General features: G+C 37.5%; 1 long non-coding RNA gene across 1 annotated transcript; it reads right to left on the bottom strand.

Annotated features, from left to right (window-relative positions):
* Window positions 1-336: 336 nt before the first annotated feature.
* Window positions 337-26,268, bottom strand: LOC108530798 (uncharacterized). Its single transcript, XR_001885967.1, has 4 exons — window positions 25,923-26,268; window positions 21,231-21,285; window positions 17,428-17,576; window positions 337-657 (listed from the first exon to the last, which is right to left on the bottom strand). It is a non-coding gene; the product is annotated as an uncharacterized LOC108530798 (long non-coding RNA).
* Window positions 26,269-26,976: the final 708 nt, after the last annotated feature.

The raw sequence follows: 26,976 nt of genomic DNA, 5'->3' as shown, positions 1-26,976 counted from the left end.
AAACTTAAATCTAAAATGTGAATCTTCCTTGCTTGAGGTCATCAGATAACTTTTGACAGAGTAGAAAATAAAACCCAAATCTCTCAACTTCCAGTCTAGGACTCTTTCTACTTTACTACATTCAGTGCTCAAGCACAATTAGAATTTGAAAAACCACGGAATCTTTGAAGTCATGCATTTCATCTTCTCCGATGTTGCTTTCAATTTCTAAAGGGAAAAGATGGTTTTTAAAAATGTAGTAAATTCATACAAGGAAACATTACTCAATATTTTAGTGAAATTACACTTCGAAATGTAGTTGCTTCATATAACAAACATTTTATCATCTCTCATGGTTCTGTGGTTTCAGTGAGCTCAGCTGAATAGTTCTACAGGTCTCTGGGATGCTAAGATGGCTGGATGTCTTTTCTTCTGTATGTGTTTTCAAAACATTTCTTCTCCACGTGATCCTTCCATGTGGTTTCTCCATGAGAGAAGTCAAACTGTGCTCTCATGTGATGGTTCAGGCTGTTGGGAGACAATTCTTCATGGGTCTTTAACATTTATGCGTATCCTGTGAGCAGAGGTACTGTTCCATTTCTTGGTTGATAAAGCAATAAGCAACTGAAACACCAACTTGGGAAATTCAGAAGATGTTTAATGCTTCAGTTTTTTTATCTGCAGATGTAAAGTTAATCATAGTGCTTACTTGCTTACAGTAATTGTGAAAATAATTGAGAAAATTAATACAGTTTAGGTAAAATATCTAGCACAGTACTAGGTAATATATTTATACTATCATTGACAAATATTCTAAAATTTTATTCTATGTTCTCACTTTTACCCCGTTCAGTTTTGCCAAACTATATTTTGTCTTTTCATAACCTCACGCTACTTTACTTTGTGCGAGGCAAACACAAAGCACATTTTACTTGTCAATGTTAAATGAGAATTGATTTCTACACAGCCACTAAATTGAAACTTTGAGAATTTTCTATTTTTCATGAATAAAATGATCTCTTGTATTATAACTTATCAATTGAAAGCTTCTCATGTTGGTTGTGATGAATTTTCCTCAAGTATGTAGTGGTAAATATTTCTGCTGTTTTCGTATTCTGATTATTGCAATGCATTCCTTTTTAACTGCTAACAGGGTGGTTTTATGTAACCTTGGGCTGTTTTTACACCATGATATTATAAGCCAAGCTCATAAAACAAATTTCATGTTCAGTTAACAGAATAAATATCAGTTCCAAATCTTTTAATATGAATATTTTACTATTTTTTTTACTTTGAATTTGCAGATATTGACGGTATGTAAGATACAAGGGCAGTCTGATGCAAACATGAGTTATACAACTATTCAGAAACGTGTCTGGAACACAGTAGATTTTTCAATAAATATGTGTTGAATCTCTGATCAGACTGCTGGGCAGAACACGTCTTCCTCCTTCACAGAACCCCAGGTTCATTCCTCTCACTGAAGCTGTAGTATTAAAAGAAAACCACCCTGTTAGACAGAAAGTCCTCTCCAACATCTAGTGCTTATGTGCTTGGTCTCATGAATGTAACAGGCTTAGTCCTGGGAATGGCACAGTGTCACTTCCATTGCCATCATTTGGTGAACCAATCACCAGGCCAGCACATATTAAAGAGGATAGACAATAAAGTCCACCTTTTATGGAGGAGACTCATAATGAATAAATGGCTGTCTTTAATCCACTATAGTCTGGCCCTGGCCACAAATTACTTATATTCCTCCCATGAGCAAAATGTACTCATCCTATTCCAAGACTTCCAAATTCTCACCCAGTTGTACCATCAGGCTTGAAGACAAAGTTCGGGTGGTGACAAGACCCCTCAGGAGTGGCTGCTCTCAATTCAAAGACCCATAAACAAGGAAGTAAAGGGACAAATTACCCCCATTGTTTCTCCTAACATAGAGTTACCATTATAAGCCAGGGACAGAAGAGCCACTGTAGACTCTTTTATTCAAAAAGGGAGAAAATGGAAGGTACATTGCAGGTAATGTGCCGTAAGGATTCTGAAATCAAGACCAACACATACAGCCACTTCCTTGATTAGAGCCCACTTTACTTCCCATACATGATTGTTTATTGCTCTTGTACCTGATCTTTGAGTGGTGCTTCCTTTTTCATGAGACACGGCATGAGTTTGCAATGAATAGTTTTCCTAATGAGAGACTGAAGGTCTAAATGCTTCTTTTCATTTTAGTTCAAGATAATGATAATTCCACTGATGAAACTCTTTAAAATAAAACCATTTTATTGGTTTTCTATAAAATTTTATTGAGCTTCATTCCATTGTCCCAAAGTCATGCCCAGAATTCTGTGCAATAAAGGCTCTCTACCTGAGCTAAGAGTCAGGGGTGGTATGGTAAAACCACAGCAGTTTCATCTTAACAAAAGGGTCTAAAAGGCACTGCTTTAAATCTTTCTGAGGTCTTAACAAAATGTGTTGTAACCACATCCGTGATATCCTGATCTTGATGCCATATTATGCTAATATCAGTCTGGGTTTAATCTTTGCCCCGAGTTCCCAGCCTGCCCTATGGGCTCCAGACTTGCCAGGTTTCACAATCACATAAACCAATCTCTTAAAAAATAAATCTCTTCTGTCTATCTAGCTACCCATTTATCTATCTCCATTCACATATAGTATATACATGCATACAGATTATATTATTACATTATATATAACATTATCATATTATATAAATACTGTGATATGTACATATGTGTGTATGTACATGTGTGTACAATATATACTTTGGTTTTTGTTCTCCAAGGAACCCTGTCTGATACAGGGTATCTCTATCTGGACTATAGAAAAATGACATTTAACTTAGAGACCTTAAAAGTGGATTAACTCTGTGATCCAAATTGCCCATATTTTATGAATTCTACTCTTTCAAATGATGTTTCTGTATATGTGCCAGTATAGCCTTCAAAGTGCTTTCATGCACTGATACCAAGTCTCTTTAAAACTTAGAAAATAGAAGTAAGTTATAAACTTCCTACAAAAGACCATTGGAATCTGATGATATTTTTATAAAACCTAGCATCCAAAATTCCATCATGTATCTAGCAAGCTGAACAAATAGAAGTAAAACCAAACCAAAAGCACAATATGTGTAATTTGGCATTAAGAAACACTCACACATGCACACACACAGACAGAGAGAGAGAGAGAGAGAAATGGGATGTAGGGATGCAGCCACGACAATATCATATCTGCGTAAAAGTGCCTGTTAACTTGGGCAAATAGAGTCCAAAGCTTAACCTAATTAGGATGCAGATTTGTGTGGCTTTTTGGTGAAATATACTGAAGGGAATGGAGGGTACGGCTAGAGCTTTGGGGCTTTTGCATTAAGCTCCAGCTGGGCCCAACAGACACTGTCCAAAAGATGACCTCCAAATAATTAAATGATTTCCATATGTTTGCTTATGTATAGTCTTCCAATGTGAGTTTTTCCATCTCCTTCCAAGCTCAGTGCTTCTAACTTTCAATGCTTAGAAGGACTCACGATTGGAAACCATGAAATATTCCACTATTGAATGATTTTTTTAATATAAAACTATAATAGTTGTTCTTCTCATTTTATCTGCAAAATGGAACCCTTTCTAAGCATGATACTTTTACATTAGAGAGCTCTCATTGGGTTTTGGAAAGAGTTTAAGGAAAATTTTGAAAATGACATTTGATTGAAAAAGAAAACTAAAAGGTGCTCTGCTTATTTCTCAAAAAGAAACCTAGGTATTCACTGACTTTTATAGTGAAATACATTTTCTATTCACGGAGAGCCATATTCAATGCTTAAATTTGACATTTTTATTTTAAATGTCTTCAAATAAGAAAGTATGATTACGGTTTTCAATAAGCATTTATTGATATGCTGGACCAGATAGATTTTAATAAAATGTTCATGGCGCTTTTGGAACATTAGAGGTTTTAAATGTCATTTTAAAGAGCGTTGCAAATCAGAGCTTGCTATATCTCAAAGATAGGGCGACTTCAACACGATTATCCTAAAATCTAGGCACCCCCTGGTCTTATTTCATGCAGGGACCTCTCTTTCAAAATTACTTTACTTTGGTTTTAGAACTGTAAACTGTCTCTTTCTAACTGCGGCTGGCAAACTTAAAGGCCCAGGGAGCAAATCTAGGTGTTACCAACTATAATGGACAGTTTTTTTGAGCACAGCTGGCCACCACCCATTTGTTTTGTTAATTGTCCAGCTGCTTTTGCTCTTCAATGCAGGTTGAGAGTGTGACAGAGATGGCTATGGGCCCTGCAAGCCAAAAGTTATTTACTATCTAGTCCTTTACAGAAAAACTTCCCTTTTCTGGTAAAGTTGTCCCACTGGCTTTATATTTGATACTAAAATAAAAAAGAACAGCACCTAACTTGATGCATTCACTTATTCATTCTTCTATATAATTACTAAGCTACTTACTGTGTTTCAAGAATATGTTATACTATTCTGTTTATAAAGGATGAACAAGACATTCATAAACTAACTCTAAGCATCAAAATGTTCACCCAGCAGACGAAAGTCACAGGATAAACAAATACCATGCAGCGTGCAACGGAATGCCGAAGAAACAGGTTTAAGGTTTTCCACGAGGAGAAAAAGATGCAAGCAACTAACTGTGGGGATGTATAGGGAAGTGATGACATGCTTCATCAGTCTTAACTGTAAGAACACACGTTCACTAAGGCCGGATAAGAGTGCTACTCAGACAGAGGAGTACATGTGATCTGCCAAGCCCTGGGAAGAGGTGAAACATTATGTTATGTTAGCCGAATGTCAAGCATAGAGGTTGAACTGCTGGCCCATGCAGGACGGTAACATTAAATGGGACGTAGATAGCAGGATCAGGGTTCTATTCAACAGTAAAGCAGTCACTGAAAAGTCATTGAGGGATCAACTGAAGGCCACTTTAGGAAGGGAAGTTGCATGGTCACATTTACATTTCAGAAATAACTGAAGCTGAACATTAATGATTGGACAGAAGTGCGCAGAATGGTAAGGAGTTTATGGAAAGCTAAACCGAAACAGCGGTGTTTAGTCGAGATATTTCAGCAGAAAGTTGGTAGAACCCCAACATAGGATTGACTTGGGCAATTTTATATGTATATACATATATATATTTATATATTATATATCATACATATTTATATAAATATATATTTTTATATATGTTTTTTCTTTTTGATACATATTTTATATATGTTTTTTCTTTTGATCAGGCTTTTGATTTGGAGCACGTCAACAGATCCAGATCTATATTTCTTCAGCTCACTGCCTTGAGAAAGCAAAAAGTGTTTACAACCTAGTTCTTTACAGAAAAAGTTTTCTGTAGAACTCTCCGGAAGAATAGTTCTTCCGGAGAGTTCCCAACAGTTCTAGCCAAATTCACCTAGTTCTTTTGCCAGGTTTTGTTCTCATGCCATCCCTAAACCAACCACTATGCACTGACTTATAAGGAGACAGAAATCATTTTCCTATAGATACGTTTGAAGGGATAAGCATTAACATATGTTAACTCTTAAATTTGTCCCTGAGTATTATTTAGGGTCAGTCTTAGTTCTCTGTTTATTTGTCAAGCATTTTTTTTTATTGTCACTCAATGACAGGCACTTAGTGGATGGGAACATAATGAGGAAGGAGCTGCTCCTTTCCCCAGGATCTTTTTGTTCAGTAAGAGGGGAAAATCCAGTAAGCAAATAAAGAGATGTGCAAGCTTGGGATTGCAAGAGCATGAAGAGAGAACCAAATGAGAGTCTGAGACTGTCAAGAAGGCCGTCCAGAAGTAGAATTGTCCTAGTTGAGACTCCAAGAGGGGTAGGATCCAGGCTGGGTAGGGAAAGAAGTATATTGCAAACAGACAAAAGGGAAGTATATAAAGGCCCCGGCAATAAGGCTGACTTAAGTGGAGTAGGGATGAGGAGAGATGGAATCCAGATTCTAAGCTAGAATCAGACCATGAAGACAGGATACACAACAAAAGTGAACTTTATTTTGAAGGAATCTGGGGTCAACTGAATAATTTTAAGTGGGAGAGTGTCATGATCCAATTTGCACTTTAGAACAAAAACTCTGACTACTATATGGACATTGGTTAATATTTGTTAGTGTCTGTTACTTCAAGTGACTAGTAGCCGTGTACTGAACGAGAATGCTTAATTTCAATCCAAAGAATGAATGGATTCATAGCAGGCACAGTGCAGCTGTTCTTTTGCTTAGTTGCTGTATAACCTCTCTGAACCTCAGCTGGTGTCCCCTATACAAGGGGAATAATAATATTTTATACTTTATAGGACTGTTGTGAAAACAATTGATACAATGCCATGTAAAAACCTTATAATAAAACCAAGCACACAGGAATTGCTCAATAAATTGCCACCATTCTCATTATCATTATGATGATGAGTGGTTTTTCAAGAGTGCTCACAGGCATTCTACTAGGTGAAGTTATACAGACACGGAGACTGCATTTGAGAGGAAGGGAGAAACTGAATGAGAAAGAGTAAAAAGGAAGAGCCAGAGTGAGAGAGAGATGTTTTTCTTTCTCAGAACACGGGCGGATGGGTGGGGGGTGGGCAGGAATTTTATTTCAATTGGTACGAAGCCCTCTTTACAAATTGTATCATAAATAAGCATTATTTTTACAGTTAGCAAAATACAGCAACCTCTGGGGTGAAATGAAGCAGCTGCTTAACCGAGCACAGCTTCTCTGCAGGCGGAAAAGAGTACTTTAGTCAACCCAAACCATAGATACTGGTGTTAATCAAAACATCTTTCAGATAAAGATCGTATGTGTGTTTTTACAGCATTAATTAAGAAAGCAAACTATTATCTAGAGGCAAATTAAAATGAGAAAGTTGTTCGATTAAAACTTCTATGGAGCAAGCATTACCCATAACAAGTCTCATAGAATCAAGGAGGAAATAAGGGATAAGAGAAAAGGAAAATGTCTATACCTACAGGGGACATAAGTGTGCAGAGGTTTATGATTTTCACTAATGAGAGAATAGCCACTTGGTTTTATAAAGCAAACTGGGAAAGCATATTGATAATTCAAGCTGTTTCTCTCTCCTCAAAGGATCCAACAAATATTACTTAGGTATAACAAGACTTCTTTAAGAGAGAATGTCTGTAGTCAAAATGTTATGGAAACCTTTTCCTTTCTGCTGTGGTATGAATGTCATCTCCAAACCTCATGCTGCAACTTCATCCCCAAAGTGCCGGTATTGAGAGGTGGGACCTTAAAGAGGTGATTGAGTCGTGAGAGTTCTGCGTTTATGAATGGATTAATCTATGTGTGAGTTAATGGATTAACGAGTTATCATGGGAGGGGAAATGGTACCTTTATAAAAAGAGGAAGAGGGATCGGAAATAGCATGTTAGTCCACTCAGCCCTATTCTTGCAATACCCTGCATCACCCCCGGACTCTTCAGAGACTTCCCACCAGCAAGAGAGTTCTCACCAGACAGGACTCCTCAACCTTGGACTTCTCAGATTCCATACAAATAAGAAATAAATATTTTTCTTTATAAATTATTCTGTTCCAGGTATTTTCTTGTAAGCCACAGAAAATTGACTAAGACAGTTCCTTCTCTAAACCTGCTTTTGTATTCTTGTTTGTCTGTCTCATAACCATGATGCATGCCTTATGAATAGGTAATGAGACATGCCACTTTAAAGGAGATGCCCAGAGACCCATATAGGCACTGGCTAGCCTTATATTTAAGAGAGTAGAGAGGTGATATGTGGAGTGACTCAAAACACATCACAAAGCCCCCAAATATGGCCACCAGCATCCCTGAAATTTCCCGATTTTGGTAGGGAAATCCCCAAAGTGCCGATTTTGGTAGGAATTTTTCTTTTTGTAATTAAAGTGTAATTGTTCCTGGAAGAAAATACAATAATAAACTTTATAGGGCAATTGAATTATATTCTTTTCCTTTCTTTTGAAAAAATTGAGCATGTTGGTGGGGAAAAAAAAGTAATGGGAGAAATTAAAATAAAGGAAAGGCCTAGAAATAGGAAACTCAGTATTTGGGAAAGAATCACTTTTACCTCCTTGCCTATAGGTGCACATGCCTTAATTGGGCTCTGAAGAAAACACGAATAAGGAAGATGAGAGCAGGTAACCATACAGTTTGCTTCTTGCCTGTGCCTGTTAAAGCATTTCATATAAGCAACTGAAACTGAGACTTGGGAGGAGTCTTCAATTCCAACATCCCAAAGGAACTCTCAATCTGCTCATTAATGCCTGATTTACTCATTCATTCTGATCTCTTGTCTTGCTAAAGAAATTTGTCTTTGCTCCTTTCAGATTATTCTTGACCCCGCTAAAGAAACTCTTAGATTGTTACTAATACCAGTAACATTTTTCTTACCAACTCCCACATATTTTATCTGAGGTTCTCCTTGACTTTAATTCTTCTCTATTTTTCCATTTTGATTGATATTTTCTCCAGGGGCCACATCAGAATGAAAGTCAAAGGTGAATGTTATCCTCACAAGGAATAATCTCATTTTGAATTCCTCTCATCTTTTTAAACAAACACAATTGACCAAGTCCTTTGCAAACCAATTTCTGTCATCCTTCTGTTTCAGGAAGCACACTACATTTCATACAAATATAAATAAAGAAATAAACAAAGAATCTAGGAATATTTTCTAGCTCTACTTGGTAATTTTCAGCTGGTAGGAAAAAGAACAAAGGCTTCCTGTTTCTAGGGTACTTGTCTTAACTAATACGTGCAACTCCATGAATACATAATGCAGATGAAAACAATAAGAAGGGTCAACGTGTCCACAATTCCGTCTCGGCATTCTGACACTTGGACTGGGCAAGGGTCCACCTGCACCACCATGTGTACATACAGCAGAGAACTGAAAAGCTCTTTTCCTTGACCTCCTGGGCTTTTTACATTGAATGGGATCGAACTGAAGGCAACAGCTGGCTTGCAGATGTGCATAATTTACCCACATTTAACCAGCGTGGGCAGTTGTAGAGACATCTTTGAATGTGTACCCAATTCCATGTGATCAATCAACAGCCTTTGGTCTGTTGTGATGGCTTGGGCATGTACATCTTCCCTGTGCCTACAGGCTGATGAAAACAGACTGAGAAGGATTTTAGCTGTGGTGGAGGTAAAGTGAGGGTTTTAGATTGAATGAGTATGTGACATCAGGTTGGAAGGAAAATGGAAAGTGTCATGGTCCCAGAATATAGGCATAGAGTGCAGTCTTGCAAGCATACGCCTATGAAGGAGAGTAATAGCATTGAAGTAAAATGAGGCAAGATCAGGCTGATGTGTCCGAAAATTGGTATAAATGAAGACTCATGTTACACATGAGGCGAAGTTGCACACCTAACAGTCACCAGTGGATGAACAGTATTTTTAATGCATGCACATATCTTATTTCATATTGCACATATCTTATTTCATATTACCTTATAATATACAAGGCAATAAAAACCAGCCCACCGACCCACATCATATTTATCTTTTCTGGAATTTTATTGCCCCACCTAGGCATGAAAATGCTCAACAGACTGAAAGCTGTTATTAAAAGCAGGTCACTTTCAGTTTGTATGCACTTTAAAATTTGGACTTAAGTTATTAGAAAGTGATAGTTTTTACCTTTTCAGACTAATTGAACTAAAATACATTCAGAAGAGAGTTGGAGCACCAGTAAGAGATAGTGCTGGATAGTGCTTTTTTTTTCATGTTCTACCATCTACGTTTTATTTCAGTCTCTGATCAGCCATCTGCCAGCCACATCACCCCAATATTGGCAAGGGATTTGTTCAGCCCCCAATTACTTAGTGAGATTGGCAGGCTGCTCTTCAGTGCTTAGAAAAGAATAGTTCTGAGCTTCTGTCTAATTGTAAAACTGATTAGTTACACAGTCCTCATGGGTGACTTACAATCCCCATTTTAATACTTTGAGTTTGAAAATAGAAACTCCATAGTAATATAAAAAGCTATTTTCATTTGTCCACTTAATTTATATTAATGGCTTGCTAAAATTGTTAACTGTTTGTAAGGAACCTTTCAAAACATCATAGTTTACCATTTAGTTCAGAAAAATTGTATATTGGAATCAATATATTGATTTTAAAAATCATAGTATACATATATTTGAAGATATAAAAGGCAATTATTCAAAAAGCCCACAGCTTATATAGTGTGATAAAAAATTAGAGGTAAATACAAATACTTGGGCAAAATAAATACCACCATGGCTAATGTCATAGCTATACTAAATATAAATAGATATAAAAACAAATACATTGCACGTGTGTGTTTACGATTTAATCTGATAGTGGTGCCTATGAGACATCTTTACATAATCTAATAATTTGCTTTTGTCTAATTAGATGCTTGCAGCTCTTTGAAAGATCCACTAAATAAATCAGCCTCCTTTAATTTAACCTACGTTTCCCATTCTCCCCCAGTGTCCTTAGCCATGCCTCAGGATATCCAAAATATGTTGAAAACACAAACAAAAATGGAATCACACAGTCTGATGTGACCTTCCTTATGCATGGCTAGCTCCCACTTGAATAAGGGAAGGGAATGCATAGCAATGTCAGCCTTCATGCACAGCTTCTGATTTAGTCCATGAATTATAGATGTATTTCTGAGGGGCCATTTCCCTTATGGTTTCTGATGCAAAAACAGTCGGTAAATATCTAATGCTCTTGACCCAGTATGTTAATCAGGCAGTAAGGTAGACATCAGTGGCCTCTCTATGCTAAGTTTAATTAATGGCATGTAAAACTGTATAGCCCCCATCTCCTCCCCTCAAACGCTACATAATGGGATACATGCTCCCATAAGGGCCCAAAAGTTTGTGTTTTCTAGTCATGAAGTTTTGCTCACTGTTATAAGGTCAGCCCATTCATTTCTCAGCACTCCCGGTTCCCAACTGCTACTTAAGCTGTTAGTTCATTGAGTTCATCTGTCATGGGCCTGCTTTAACATGCTTGCCAAAGGCTCTGAGAACTCTCCCACTCTGCTATTTCTTTGTGCTAATGAATCACTTTGAACTAGTGAGATATATCCCCACATTTAATAGAATGCCTTATGTGGATTCAGTTTAACAAAACCAGGCCAAATACTTGCACCTGCTAACTCTGCTATATCGCCTGTTCCTTTGTGGGAGCACATGGGCATCCACATTTGGAGGAGAAGTCTTCTTGCTTTGTCAATACGCAATGAGATATGGCACAAGTCCTGTGTCCAAAAGTGCCAAAGCAGACCCACAAAATAAATAGTGAGAAGAATATACATAATTTATAGGTATTGAGAGTTCTTAATGCGTACAACAAACTTAACTTTTGAAGTTAAATACTCTCTTCAATATGATTACAATTCTGATTTTTATGATCATGATTCATTTAGCATTACATTTCTCTAGAGTTCATCATGCAAATGGGGATAACTGGTCCAAATGAGATTTGTGACCTCCATTGGCGTATCATTTAGAAACTCAAAAACAGTATTTTTTTTTTGTTTTTTACAGGAAACACCTTAGTGTCATATTTCTGCATTAATCATGGAATCTATTTTCACTTAAAATCCCAAACAGAAGGTAAGTATTTTCAGAAAAAGTGAATTACATACCTCTCAAAATCTGTTACGTGGAAACCCACAGAAAATACAGATAATATGCTATTTGTAGTAGTAGAATGTTCAGGTTAAGGACAGTACTGAAGCCATAGCCAGAATTTTGCCTAGCTTATAGGCAAATCTCAGTCACTTTGACTTAAAGATAAAAGAAAGATCCTGACTGTCGTTATGTATTCTTGTGTCTAGAAGACATGTTCTTTTGATTCTTAGAATAAAGATCTGGAATAAAGTTTCTGTCTATCAACTTCCATAGCAGCTTACCCTTTTATAGCTTTCTCTATGAGTAACTGCCCCCATGGGAAGAAAATGCCGAGGAAGAATGGCCTGGAGTTGTGTACACCCTATCTGGGTAGGTTTTCACTGTTCTCAATAAAATCCCCTGTTTGAACCTAGTAAAGCCAGATAGTGCTGAGAGATGCAGAGAAGACACACTAATGAGCTCCATGCAGTGTATGAATAGCATTGTGGCCTCTTATGATTATTCACTCATTCATTCACCAAACATTCTCAACACTTTCTTTGTGCCAGGTGTTGAAAAAAGACACTGGGAACACAGCAATGAATAAGACAGATCCAGTCTTCAAGGGGCTCTAATATCTAGCAACACTCATCTGCTCAATCCTGAAGAAGAAGGCGTTCACTTCCAGCTTTGTCCACTGAGCATTATGCAACTTTTCTCCTATTTACAGAAAGATTGAGAACTGGAAATTCACACCAACTGGCATTTAGTCTGTACTTATTAAATCAAAGCATTATGTTAGGTGCTTTATAGTATGTAAAGATGGTTATGACTCCCTGGGTGCATAATATGGTGAGAGAAAGAAGAGGGAGACACATGTACAGAGTGTGATGAGGAGAAAGTCCATCCTCTTCCGAGTGGCTCTTAAAGGAACAGGGATTAGATGGAACCCTTGTACAACTGTGTAGAGGGAGTTATGGTGAGACCACACACACACATCAGGTCCTCTGCGAAGAAAAGAGTAACTAGAGGAAAATGCACATTAAGGGCTAATGGATTAATGGAAGTTACAGAATATGATAAAATGTAGAGCAAATCCAGAAAGACTCTCAGCATTCTATCCTGTAACTTCTCTAATCTTTCATGAAACTCCTCTTTGAACTCCCTCCTCCAGCCTCAGGAGTTAAATCAACAATCCCTAATATGCATTTTACTCTAGCTACTTTTGAGAATGTTCTCTTCAACTTCAAAAATTGTCCTCATCATTCAAGGTTTTTCCAATGCCCAGCCTACTCCACTGAGCCTTCCCCAACTACTGAACCAATATTACTATCTTTCTTTCTAGAATACATGTGACCTCCTTTGCTTCCTGAAACAATCATATACATACAGTTATATATACCGAGTGCTTATTGGCTTGAGTTTTCTCTCTCCAGATGTTAAGCTACTTGAAATAATCTTCCCATTGTTCTGTCTTCCATGATGCTGAGCAAGGCATGTAAAGAGAACTAAATAAACACTTATTACTTTGACCAGACAACATGTCTTAGATCTGTACAACTTCCTTTCAAATCCTCATCAGCAATTCATTGGTTTACACTCTTAAGAGTCTTAATAAATCTCTTCTTTCCTAGTATTTATTAACTACTCCTATGTACATATGCCAACTAGTCCAAAAGAGAAAGGAAACTACATAACCTTTATTTCTAGGGATGTGACTCCAGATAGTTCCAAGCCTAACTCAAGCCTCAGTTCTGGGTGCCAGACATGTGCTTGGTTTCTTGCTCCAATAAATTAGGTGCACATTCTTCTGTTCTTTGAAATAACTGAAATGGTGCAGTTTATCTGTAGAAGGCTTCTTCATCAAAGAAAATAAATGCATTCACCAGCAATTTTTCATTTCTGCAGTGTAACTATTTGAAATTTCAAGAACAATTCTACTGTTCAGCATCCCTAATTATCCCAACTACAAAATCCATACTTTAAAATACTAGTAACAAGTCACCTAAGCTAACAAAGCAGGCATGAATTTTAAAGAAACGCTAAGCATTGCCATTCTATGCAAACTGCCCATTGTATTTCTTTGAAAGAAGAAAAAAATATGAATTTTTTTTTCATATTTTTGCAATGCATTTGCAAATTGGCTCTTGAAAATGTTTAAATAATTATTCAATAGTGTGAATTTAGAGACACTCCAATGCTGCTTTTCCCTGACAGATTGACAGTGCATTATAAATTCCAACAATTTATATTTTAAGGCCCCAGCTTCCTATGTCTGCCAACCATGTCCCAGACTTGAGGAATTATGGTCGTTTAACCAGGGTTGAGTATTTTCATGCTCAACCTTCAAGCAGTGATGCTGTACCATGTTTTCACCAGTGATAGATGAATCCACTTATTCTACCGCCTCCTGCAAGACAGTACTTTAGAAGTCCCGCTAAAGTTCACATTTCTCAATATATCAAAGTTTAGCAGCACAATGACCTTCTGATATTTGTTTTCAACTGTTTATAACCAACAGTTCATTACTTTCCCAAAACAAAGCGGAAGAGAGCCAATAGATGCTCACTCTAGTAGAGCAGGTGCCATAGCATATTCCAAGTCTGGAAATTGATTGCAGGGAATTCTGTAAAGAAAAGTCTAGGACAGTGTTAGCCTCTTAAGCCACTAATGCCAGGAGAGCCAAAGAGTCAGAATTACAACTTTCTTACCTGTCTTTTACTGTATTGCTGAAAAGATGTATGAATTCTTTTCACGGCATTTTCTCTACATATAGTTAGTTATTTCTGTTGGACATTGTCACTCAGCCACCTCCCTTGGTCACAGCCATTTAATCGAAAACCTTCTAGGATAATCTAGAGATCTCAGCAGGGAAAACATATTTTCCTTTTACTTGGATTTGAACTCTAATAATATTTGAGCTTTCTCACTCTGATGAATGGCATGGGATTATATATGAGTCCAATAAGATTCTTTTGCTAAAAATAATACCAAGTGGTTATTGTTTTGTGTTTGTTTGTTTGTTTAACGCAATATCCTAATTTGTCTTCAGGGTCTCAACCTTTTTCTTTTTATGAGTCAGGGTCTCGCTCTGCCAACCAGACTGGAGTGCAGTGACACGATCATAGCTTACTGCAGCCTCGAAATCCCAGGCCTCAGTGATCCTCCCTCCTCATCCTCCCCAGTTATGGGGACTGCAGGCATGTACCAACACACCAGCTAATTTACATTTTTTTCTTTTTAGTAGAGATGAGGCATCACTCTGTTGTTCAGGCTGGTCTTGAACTCTTGGGCTCAAGCACTCCTCTTGTCTCAGCCTCCCAAAGTGCTGGGATTACAAATGTGAGTTGCCACAACCAGCTTCAACATCTAATGTAGAAAAGAAGCCCAAGTAGGTTTATCTACATAAATTAATAGTCACTAGCATTCATCTGGTAGACACTATGCCCTCTTTCATTTAATTCACTCAATTTATAAAGGAAGTAGTTGGTGTTATCACCTTCATTTCACAGATGAGGAGGCTGAAAAGGAAGCATCTGAGCTTGCCTATCCTCCATGCTGTAAGAAAGTCACTGAAGTGACTCAGCTGCTGGGTAGCAGAACCTGTCTTTTGACCACTACCTTACACTGAGTATTTTTCACCAAGATTTAGCTGGAGAGGCACCTTAACCATCCACAGAATTCTTTCCTACCCCAGAGTTCACTCTGAGCCTGATAGCCTCAGAATGTATGTTTTTATTTTCCGGATATGTGATCCCAAACAGGACCCAGCCCCACATCTGTCTTATAACACCATGTACATGAAAGGAAAATGAGGGCAAGCACACTCAGAAATCCCTCCAAAGACACTTCATGTAGAAGAACTGACTTTTTGCCCATCTATTTCTTTTAAGGAAACAGGGATTAATTGTGTCTTCCGAGTATGGAATGAAGGTTTCATCACCCATGGTAACTCCAATTGATTGAAGGTGGTTACATGAAGGGATATGTTGGAACAAATTGTGAGACAATGTTAGGGCTCTGCTGGCAAGTGTGGTTACCTATGAGTAATGACTACTATGGGTGCTGAAGGTGTGAAGGAAGGCACAAGTGCTTAGGCATTTGCTGTCTATATCTTTGACATATAACTACCATGTGTCCTTGAGAAGAAGGGAGGTCTCAGATCATCCCTGGATAATTTCTTTGGTTTCTCACCTCTTTCCATCATTTATTCCTTCTTTTTCCCTTTCTGATATCTACTGTACATTTAATTAAGCTTAGCAGTAGAGAGATAGAAAACAGGCCACAGATATTATCTCCACACCTAACCAAGACCCTCATTTAAATCACTGGCAATGCAATTCTCACTTGCCCCAGACCATTGATTTGCAAATTTTGGTGGGTAAAATAATCACCTGAGGACATGGTTTCAAATGTAGACTCTGGCTTTTACTCCCAAGAGATTCAGATTAGAAATAGATGCATTTGATCTGTATCTTAACTGAGACACGTTTGATCAGTTTCAAGTGAGATACATTTTGAAACTGATCTGCATTTAAAAGGCACTCTGAGTATCTGTGAGGCAGGAGACTTTGGACCATAATTTGAGCAACACTACCCTAAACTCAGATAAATTCCCCTTTTTACCCAGGAGCTGGGACAGGATTTAATATGAGCCACAGCGTCAGTCCTTCTGTCCCTCCAGGGGAACTAGTACTTTTGTAAGAAAATCACTGGGAGATGATTTAGGAGGAGCAGCACAATTTTAGGTTTCAATATGAAATTGGAACAAGTGTACTCATAGGCTCAGCATTCACTCTCTTATCCCGGTTCTCTCCTGCTTTTTGGTTTACTCCCTTTATTATTCATGCACAAGATGTTCCCTCTCTTTTCACTCTCACAGAATCATGCATTGTTTTGAGGTTGAAATTGCCTTATTCATCTTTGTATTTCTTATAGTAAGCACACATAATAAGGATTCAACAATATTTTTCAAAGGAAATAAAACATCAAGCCCAAGGACCACTGATTTAATTGCCCTCTTGAGCAAGTCCATTCACAGCTCTAGATGTCTATTTATTATGGTTATTCATGATGTTGATGAACTTCCCAGCAACTACCATTAACTGAGCACTTTCACTCGATGCCGACTATTGTGTTGTGCTGAGTTTTACCTTCATTCTTAATTTCACTTAGTTCTCATAACAATCCTTAGAGGGTGTCAACAGAGGCAACAAAAGGAATGTGGGTAAACCTTTAATATGCAAGGTCTCTTCTCATTATGCAGAGAACAATGGCCACTGAACCTACATCCAATCAAACCAAGTCTGCTCAAGCTGCAGAAGTGCAAATCCTTGGCCCCTAGACATTAATCATTTCCATAGATGAATGAGAAGCTTGTGTGGATAGGTAATTTTACTTATAAGCCAACATATACTCACTCCCGCTCCCTCCACACATACACATAAGCTTCAGCCTTTTTAAGACACAAGGGCATCTTTCAGTTTACCCACTTTTTTAGACCTGTGTGGATATAAGGATTACAGGTTTCCTTCCTGTCCAGGAAGAGTGATCGCTTTGCTCTCTAAGAACTTAACTCCCAGGCTTAATTATTATGCGAGTGTGCAAGTGTATTAAGCATGTAGGCCAAAAGCAATTTAAAGTCTATGCTGCATTGACTTTCAAATTATTTCATTTCTAATTCAGATGCATGCTTTGTTAAGGCATTTATCACTGTTATATAATCAGCCAGATTGTTCCATGTCTACAGTCCCTCAAAACCCCTGTCCCCACTGGTTCCACATTAGGAGCAATAAATGACATCCCTTACCCTCGTATGTTGAGTCAAGCTTGGAGTCTCCTCCCCAAGTGCCTCACTTCATCTTTCGAAGTAGCTCCCACTGGTGGAAAATGTATCAAGCACTGCATATCTCATCAGCAAGACCATTTGTCCCTCCTTAGCAAGCCATTGTGGGGCTCCTGGAAAGGTGGACAGAATTTCACGCTCACACTCAGAATTCCTTGAAACTAGTCAAATGACTTTCATCAGTAAATCAGATATTACTTCCTTGAATATGTTGGATTCTTAGAAAAATTAATGAATACAAAGATTCTATAGTCTTGGAACATGAGGAATTAACAGATAACCAAAGTATCTTAAAGCCATACCTAATGTCAAGAACCTATCCCTTATAAACATAAATCTAATGATGTCTATACTGACAGCTTCCAAAGGAGAAATAGTCCTTCCCCTTCCAGATCTCTTAACCTCAATGAGGACTATTCCCACCATACATGCCACATATTAAGCCTGTGTCCATACATGCCACATTCCCACCATACATGCCACCATACATGCCATATTAAGCCTGTATCTGGGAGGAGGAAGGAGTTTCCGGGATATGGAGAAAGACAATATTTTTGGTGTTCCTTTGTCCTTAACGTTTTTATTTTGTCTTGATATTTTTACTTATTCCATGATTTTGCAGCTAAAGAATGGAGTCAGAGATGGAGCAGAGGGAATATTTGGAAAATAACTAAAATTAGCAGGTATCCCGAAGGAAAACATCATAGATTTGTGACAAAAGATGTGTGTCAGTGGGACTCAAGAAAACATACAGATCCCTTACTATTCTTACTATTAAAAATGGAACAGTAATTCTGAATAGCAGAGTGTTCTTGAGGATTAACTAATAATAACATAATGGTGTTTGGTAAAGCTGGAAAGTAGCATATTCATTATTACAGTTAACGTTTTAAAAGGTTTAATGCTGAAATAAGCAACTAGATCTCTGAAAATTTTAATCTGGTTTTATCAGATCCTTTAAGCAAAACCAACTTTAAAATAAAATGTAATTTTGGCTCAAGGGGAAGTTTTCCAACTATGAAGTGTGTGTGTGTGTGTGTGTGTGTGTGTGTGTGTGTGTGTGTATACTAGTATAAATCAATGAACATTCATTCTAGATTTCAATAATTTTACTAAAGAGAATAATGTTTGCTTTTGTTATTTGACAAGGGAGGTGGCGCCGTAAATACTTCATTATATTGCATTTTCTCGTCAGTCTCTTTCTCATCCCAACAGATGTGAACTGTGCACTTACAGTCAGTAGCAGAATAAAAATTCTGGGCTTTTGGTCCTGATTTGGTATGACCTTCTTCTTTCTCATTTTGAAACGTCTTACTGCTGCCAGAGAAACCAACATCCCTCTTTTCACTGTGTTACACTCAAGGTAGCTGAGAAACTTCATCAATAAGTATGCTGAGGTTTAAGTCAACCAATAAAATTAAAGAAAGTCATTACAGTAGGATGTGTGATTTAGGACCAACATGAAAAGCAGCGAAGAGAACTCTGTATGTCACTAATTCACTAATGGAAACTTAGCCAGTTCCTACCTACTAATAAATAATGTGCTGTTAAGCTGAGAGCTAAATATTTGCGTGAGGATTTGGAGATTCCAGAAATCCTGAAACTAATTAAGATATAAATATGAGGATCCTGAAAAGTTCAAGGATAGATGAGGGGAAATGAATGCACCAGCAAGATGACCTCACTCTCCAGCAAACAGGCTCAGGTGAGGTAGGACACTGAAATGGAATTGGGTCCCTGGAGGACATGAAGGAAGTTGAAACTGAGTGTATGGGATGTAAGAAGGAGAAATTTGTATTTTTGTGTACTTTTGGTTTTTGATCCTTATGCTGATCTACTTGTATCAAGAGGAATAGAATAAGTCAAGTCGATGTGAGAAAAAAGAAAAGCGATTTTCAAGGGCTTTGGAGGGGGTGTGGGGACACAATGGGGCAATCGTTTCTGGCCACTCCTGAAACAGCAAATGAGAAAAGATGTCTCAGGAGTGTTAATAGCGCCTGGAGTGCAGTGTGTGGAGGACAAGTGGGCTCGAGCTCAGAGATTTGCTTTTGTGTTTCATCTGAAACCAATCAGTAAGCGAAAAAGCAGAAAGCTCTTTTGGCATCTATTCCACCATTGATACTGGGAGAAGGAAAGAGGATTTATACATAGAGACCCCCATTAACACTAATGAAAATTAGGCGGGTAAATCCCATGTGTACGAGGAGCAAACACTGCCCTTTGTGTGGGGGTAATTAAGAGCTAAAGAGGGCTTACAGTTGCTCACCACTGCACACATGCTCCTGGTGAAAGCTCCTTCACAGCAGTGTTTCAGTAGCTTTCTTTAGTTTCAATGGTTGCAGCCTAACAGTTGTTAACCATCTCTCGCCCTAGTTCCCCCATAAAGGAGTGAAAGGGAATGACGTATTGGAAATGACAGTATTTGACACTATTGGCAGAGGGGCTTTCAAGGAAAACCTACAAGCAAAGAAAGAGAGACATTCAAAAGGATCCTAAAATTAAGCAGAAGAGAATAATAATTGGCTCAAGGGAAATAACCCTATACTCATAACATCCTTGCCAGCACCCCATCCTTTGGAACTGTGGCAGGAAGAGGAGCCATGTGGAAACCAAGAATATGGAGTACTAGCAAGCACTATGTCTGAGGTCCAAAGCCATAACTATGGCAAGAAAATGCTCCAGTGATGGCAGGAATGGAGAAGAAAAGGTGAGAGCTATGGCATCATCCCGTCTTTACTCTGCAGACCAACCCTGGCAATGTAGTTCTACATTCATTCTGAGTTCCAGCAATATCTGAAGGCAGTAAAAACCAAACAAACAAAAAAAGGCTGTCTTTTCCTAGGGCAATGTTCAAATCTCAAGACCAACTCTTGAACTTAACAGGTTGGACCCATGTGAACAAAGAACAAAATGAAATTTTACATACGTGAAATGCCTGTGAAGTCTTTTATTTATTAATCTTTCCGATGCAACATAGGAAACCCTGGTGGATGTACAGGCTAGAGAGACCTATTTAATTCATCACAAGCTCAATAAGTATTCAGAGTATTGTCGTGTTTGATCACTCAGGTCGGTACACATATCCTATCGTATGTACGATATGAAGAAATACATGAGATTGAAAGATAAGTTGATTCATAATCGAACTGCCTCCTTATCTTGAGAGGAATCATCTGTTTTACTTTTCACAGTTTTGATCTAGAGTATAATTTCCATTCAAAACAAAAAATTTCAGGGAAACATTGATAAACAACGGTCCAGGAAGGTGAGATGTCTATGAAGAGTATTATATAAAACCCAATTGAAAAAATTGAAGATAATGTTTCTAGAGTAGCTAATACTCCAGACAAAGAAAAAGCAAAACAAACAAACAATCAAAAACACACAGCAGCTTTTGCATAGTGAAAAGTTACCAAGAAGAACAGAAACTGTTTTTGTGGATGATGCACCTTCATTATTAGCAGTTATTAACAGTTTCAGCTGGTTGAACAGAAAGACTCAATATAGCAGAGTACGAACTAAGCAGCTCAGAGCTGGTATGGCGACTTCATGTTATTTGGGATCAATGACCTTTCTGTTTGTTCTCTGACACTTCTCAGAATGTCTGCATCTCCTGGTCCCAAATGGCTACTCCCGTTCCCACTGTCACTTCTACACTCTAGTCAGCAGAAGGGAAGAAGAAAAGGGAAATAAAATATACTCCTTAAGTGCAGGATTTAAAAGTTTCAAGCACTTCCATGCACATCTGTTGGTTAAAACTTACTTACATGGTCCCGATTAGCTGCAAAGGATGACGAGAAGTATAGATTTTAGCCTCCATTTCTGTGGAAATTGGAGACTAGATATTAGCAAAAACAAAGTGGCTATTTATTTTACTGTCACATATAGAGCACACTGATCACTAGTTAGAAGTTTTTGAATGATTGCAGGTAGGTAACTTAACATCCCCATCTCAATTAAATTTTTTTTAAATCAAAATTATCTTTTATTTACAAGTATTTTCACTGGTAAAGCCTTTTTGATTTTTAGAAACACTGCAGTACTATAATATATATTCAGAAAACTTGGGTATTACAGAAAAGAAAAAAAGAGAATGCATCACTCAAAGTCTCATTACCCAAACAAAAATTTGTTAAATTTTTGGCATGTTTTGTAGTATTTTAAAATTTGCTTAGATTTTTTTTTTCCTCAAAGAGAATTTCCAATTTTACATTTTTCTTCTTGAAAACACAATACATTGTTCAGTTTTCACTGTGCTCTTTGCTACAGCTTAAACGCATCAAGTGTGGTCTGGCTTCAGAACAGTTCCCTATAAGACCCTTTTGCCTTTAGCTATTTCCTAGGACAACTCCTCATGGGACCTCAGTCGCTGCTCTGTCATTCTGTCACTTACAATGTACAACTCTCTGCTCTTCTTGTATCTTGGAATTAAAGCTCCATGAGGGCTTGAACTTTTTGTTCCCTACTACTTGTAAAACGCCTGGTATATAGTAGAGATTCAATTTGCTGAATAATAAGTGATACTTGTCGGTCCCTGTTCCAGTAACCTTACATATCTTACCTCATGATCTTTGCACAGTCTTGTTGAGGTAGGAAGTATTTATATCCTCATTTTAAGATGAGAACATTGAGGTGCAACATGGTTCAATGGAGTACAGTGGCAAAATCACAGCTCACTGAGGCCTCGACCTTCTAGGCTCAAGCAATCCTCCCACTTCAGCAGGAGTCTCCTGAGTAGGTGAGACTACCAGCATGTGCCACCGTGCTTGACGAGTTTAAATTTTTTGTAGAGATGGGATGTCATTATGTTGCCCAAGCTGATCTCAAACTTCTGGGCTTCAGTGATCCTCCCACTACAGCCACTTAAAGTGTTGGAATTACAGGTGTGAGCCAACGTGCCAAGCCTAATTTTTTATTAGATGTACTATGTCAAAATTCCACCTACCCTTCAGAACCTGGTTAAAATCTCATCTACCCCACCAATGTTAACCTTGTGGTGACTTCCTCTCTCCTCTGATTCTTGGGTGTTTTGCTTCTGCCTCTATTATGAACTTTTTATTATGGTTGAGTAAGTTTTGATTCGGAGACCTAGAGAAACCCTACTTATTCTATGATCCCAGCCAAAAAGTTCCTTTTTAGCTGAAATTACCCCTGACCCTCCCTACTCTAGTTAGTTACCACTCCCTCCTTTTCTGCTAATGGCGTAGGTACATTACACATGTTCTCTCATTTACTTACCTACTAAAAAGACTGGGAGGAGGGAAACTAAACATTTGTGAGTTCATTTAAGACAGAGTATATAAAAACATCTTTTTCATCTTTGGTCCCCAGCACATAATATAGAATCTAGATCAGAGTTCTCAGCTTTGAAACTGTTGACATTTGGGGCCAGACAATTATCTCTTCCTTCTGAGCCATTAAAATAGAGCCTACAAGGATGATATACATTCATGAGAGAAATGACATGGCATATTGGTTTACAGTACGAATTCTAGCATGGGACTGGCTAGATACAAATCCAGAGAGCATAGGTTTATACACCAGCTCCCAGTGTTCTAGCTCAGTAACCTCAAGCAAGTCACTGAACCATGTTGTACCTCAATTAATTTTAAAAAGGGATTTCTAGCAATTAGATATGTAAACTATAATATTGATATATATGTGTTACATGTAAAATGTGTATTATATTCGCAATGGTCATAACAGCATTTTTCATAATAACTAAAATGTGGAAATAGCTCAAACACCCAACTGATTATCACCCAACTGATGAATGGTAAATAAAATGTCATATATTTATAAAATAAAGTATTACATGCCAATAAAAAAGAATGAAGTACTGAAACATACTAAAACATGATGAAATTTGAAAAACATGCTAAAGAAGCCAGTTACAAAAGACTATATATTTTATGATTTCCTTTATATGTCATGTCCAGAGTAGGTAAATCTACAAACACATAGAGTACCTTAGTGTTTGCTTTGGGCTGTAGAGGACTTGGTGACAAACTGAATAAAAGTGTTCTCAAATGGATTCTGACAACAGTTGTACAACTCTGTGAATATGCTAAAAAGTACTGAATTGTCCATTTTTGAATGGATGAATGTAATGATACATGAATTCTATTTCAATAAAGCTGTTTTTAAATAGTTAAAAAATGCTAATATTCTACAGCAAAGGTCTTATGCAGGTTTTATCTGACTCCAGTATGTAGCCCAAAAGAAAAGATAAATGTTTTTAATGAATAAACTTACATACGGGAACCACCCATTTTAAAGAAATATGAGAGATTTGTCCTAAACGTGAAAAATATGAGTTCACTTGTCACATATTAACACCTGCACTGAAAGGTGTGTGTGTGTGTGTGTGTGTGTGCATGCGTGTGTGTGTGTGTATGAGTGGGAGGAAGGATATATGCACAAATGTGTACTATGTCCAGCTTCCATTTTCTCTATCCTCTCAATAATAATAACACTTAATATTTTTGGGTGCATATACCAAGAACTATACTAAAAATATCAAATACATTATCTCACTTAAACTTTATAGAAATCTCATGAAACTACAGATCTGAAGACTAAAAAACGTATGCATCAAGCACAAAGTTACTTAGGTAGTAGGTTACAAAGCTAGGGTTTGAACTCAGATTCACCGAGTTCAAACCTTGATCAAATTGCAGTATCACACACGACTTCTGTTATGCAAGGTGTGCAGTGAGAGTTCAAGAAGCTCCCTTTGTGCATATTACCAATTTGAAAATATGGAATGATGTTGGAAATGTGTGAAGATGATTGATTCATTGAGCTCTTTCATTGACCCAAAGATTTCTTCATTTAATTTTGTGTGTATGTATGTGTGTGTGTAAAAGAGAGAAAGGTTCTCACTCTTTTGCTCAGACTGGAGTGCAGTGGCATGAGCAAAGCTCACTGCAGCCTCCATCTCTCCAGGCTCAGATGATTCTTCCACCTCAACCTCCTGAGTAGCTGAGACTACAGGCACATGCCATCATACTCAGCTAATTGTGTTTTTGTTGTTGTTTGTTTGTTTTTGTAGAGACAGGGTGTTGTTATGTTGCCCAGGCTGGTCTGGAACTCCTGGGCTCAAGCCATCTGCCCACCTTGGCCCCACAAAGAGCTGGGATAACAAATGTGAGCCACTGTGCCTGGCCACTTCATTTAACTTTTAGTTGATTAACTTATTTTTTTAGGGCAGTGTTAGGTTCACAGCAAAATTGAACAATGAGTACAGAAAATTTGCACATACGTCATCTCCCTAAAACACACTCAGCCATTCCTATAGTCAACCAGAGTGCTGCATTTGTCACAGTTGTTAAATGAATGTGGACACATCATTATCATCCAAACTCCATAGTTGACATTAGTGTTCATTCTTTGTGTTACATATTCTGTATGTATTGAAAAATGTATAGTGACATGAATCTATCATTATAATATCATGCAAAATAGTTTAACTGCCCTGAACAATCCTCTGTGCTCTCCCAGTTTATCTTTTCTCTACTCCCCAAATCCTGGCAACCATGGATTATTTTAGTTTTGCTTTTTCCAGAATGGGATAGTTGAAATTATACAGCACGCAGCCTTTTCAGATTTACTACTTTCCCTTAGTAATAAGCATTTAAAGATCCTCTATGTATTTTTGTGGCAGGGTAGATTATTTTTTAGTACTGAATAATACTCTATTATACAGATATACCATGGTTTACCCATTTTCCTGTTGAAGGACGTCTTCATTGATTCCATATTTTGACATTATAAAGAAAGATACTATAAACATACAAGTTCAAGTTCATTTTTTTTATGAGGATGTAGATTTTTAACTGATTTGGGCAAATACCAAGGAACATGATTGCTGGATTATACAGTAAGAATATGCTTAGTTTTGTAAAAACCTGCCTAACTCTCAAGAGGTGGTACCATCTTGTACTCCCACTAGCAACGAATGAGTATTCTTGTACAACACCTCCTCGCAAGCGTTTAGTGTCACTGTCTTGGATTTTTGCCATTCTAATAGGTATTTTGTGAGTTCTTATTATTGTTTTAATTTGAAATTTCCTGATGATGTATGATATTAGGCATCCTTTCTTATGTGTATTTGCCATCTGTACATAATTCATTGATGAGCGGTTTGTTCAGATCTTTTGCTCATTTTTTGGTTGGGTTGTTGGTTTTCCCCAAAGATTTCTTTTTTTAATGTTTAAACTAGAAGCATGAGCTGTCGGACTCTCCCTTAACCCAGAGACGTTATAGATAAGACACTAGCCTTGAAAATACTAATTATCTGTTTTTTAAAGAATTAGAACAATTGAGTTAGGGGTTACCTTGCATATATGGATTGACAAGATGGTAACTAGAGATAATAATTTACTTTTCTTTGAGATACCATCCCAGACTTAATGGAATAGCAGATTTTAAGGCAGACTTAATTATCATAGACTTACCTGTTCAAAATAACTTGATCATAAGGAATTTATTGAGTTTAAGCTGTGACCACCAAGATAATATAGTATCCTGGAATTTCAATAGTAGTCAGGATCAGTTTCTAGACTCAAGATGTTAAGGGATCAGCAAACACCGCTTTTCCTCAGCCACAGAAACTGTATTTAAAAGCCTGTGAAATTATCTTCTCTACTCCAAAGACATCCTCTAGGTCTTGTCTTTCAACTCCTGTCCTGAACATTCATAGTAATCAGTTTAAAGCAGTCCATTTTGCTCTATTTGGATTTTATTAAAAGGCTTTGGAGAATTTACCTCAGCAACACTGACATAGAAACTCTTCATAGTGTTCTGCCGTTGGCAATTGTTTCTAGTCTACGCTCTGTGACGCCGTGGAAGTTCGGCTCTGAATTAAGCTCAGCCTAAAATTCTGGAACATGGTACCACTTCTGGTTCTAGCAGCCTCCATTTCCTGATTGAGAATGGGCCCGTGAGAATCAGAGTCAGTGACAACACTACATTATTAACTTTTGACAATCAGAGTCAGCTTTTGGAGAATAAGTTACCTTTTTATGAAACTCAAATTAAAGTTGAACAACATCAGTAATGCCAACTTGACAGAGTTTAGTGATGGTCTGACGAAAAACACTCACTACTTTCAGAATACTTTTCATATTTAAATACCAGTACTATGATTAAAATGATCAAAGGGTGTGTGTCTCTATGTGTGTGTGTGGTGTATATAAATATAAATATAAAAAGATAAATGCATATAACTTTTATTTTTATGAAAATACATTTATTGTTTCCTATAGGTTCACTTTTCCTACAGGAAACTCAAACTCTTCAATAGCCAAAAAGGTTTACTGTACTCTTGTTATCAACACGATCCATGTGTCTATACCTGTGTTTAAGTATGAGAACAGCCAACTATGGAAACACCGGCCATCCCCCTCAGCGCAATGTGGAGTCTCACATGGGCGCCTTCTGACAGTTCGCCCCCTGGTGGTAACACAAAATTCATTCATGAGCTATGGCACCATTTCTCCTTTGTAGTCC

The sequence above is a fragment of the Rhinopithecus bieti genome, unplaced genomic scaffold, assembly GCF_001698545.2.
Source record: "Rhinopithecus bieti isolate Rb0 unplaced genomic scaffold, ASM169854v2 scaffold_6782, whole genome shotgun sequence".
NCBI classification, from domain to species: domain Eukaryota; kingdom Metazoa; phylum Chordata; class Mammalia; order Primates; family Cercopithecidae; genus Rhinopithecus; species Rhinopithecus bieti.
Note: the sequence above shows the minus strand (reverse complement) of the source record. Positions and strands in the feature narration are given on the sequence as shown.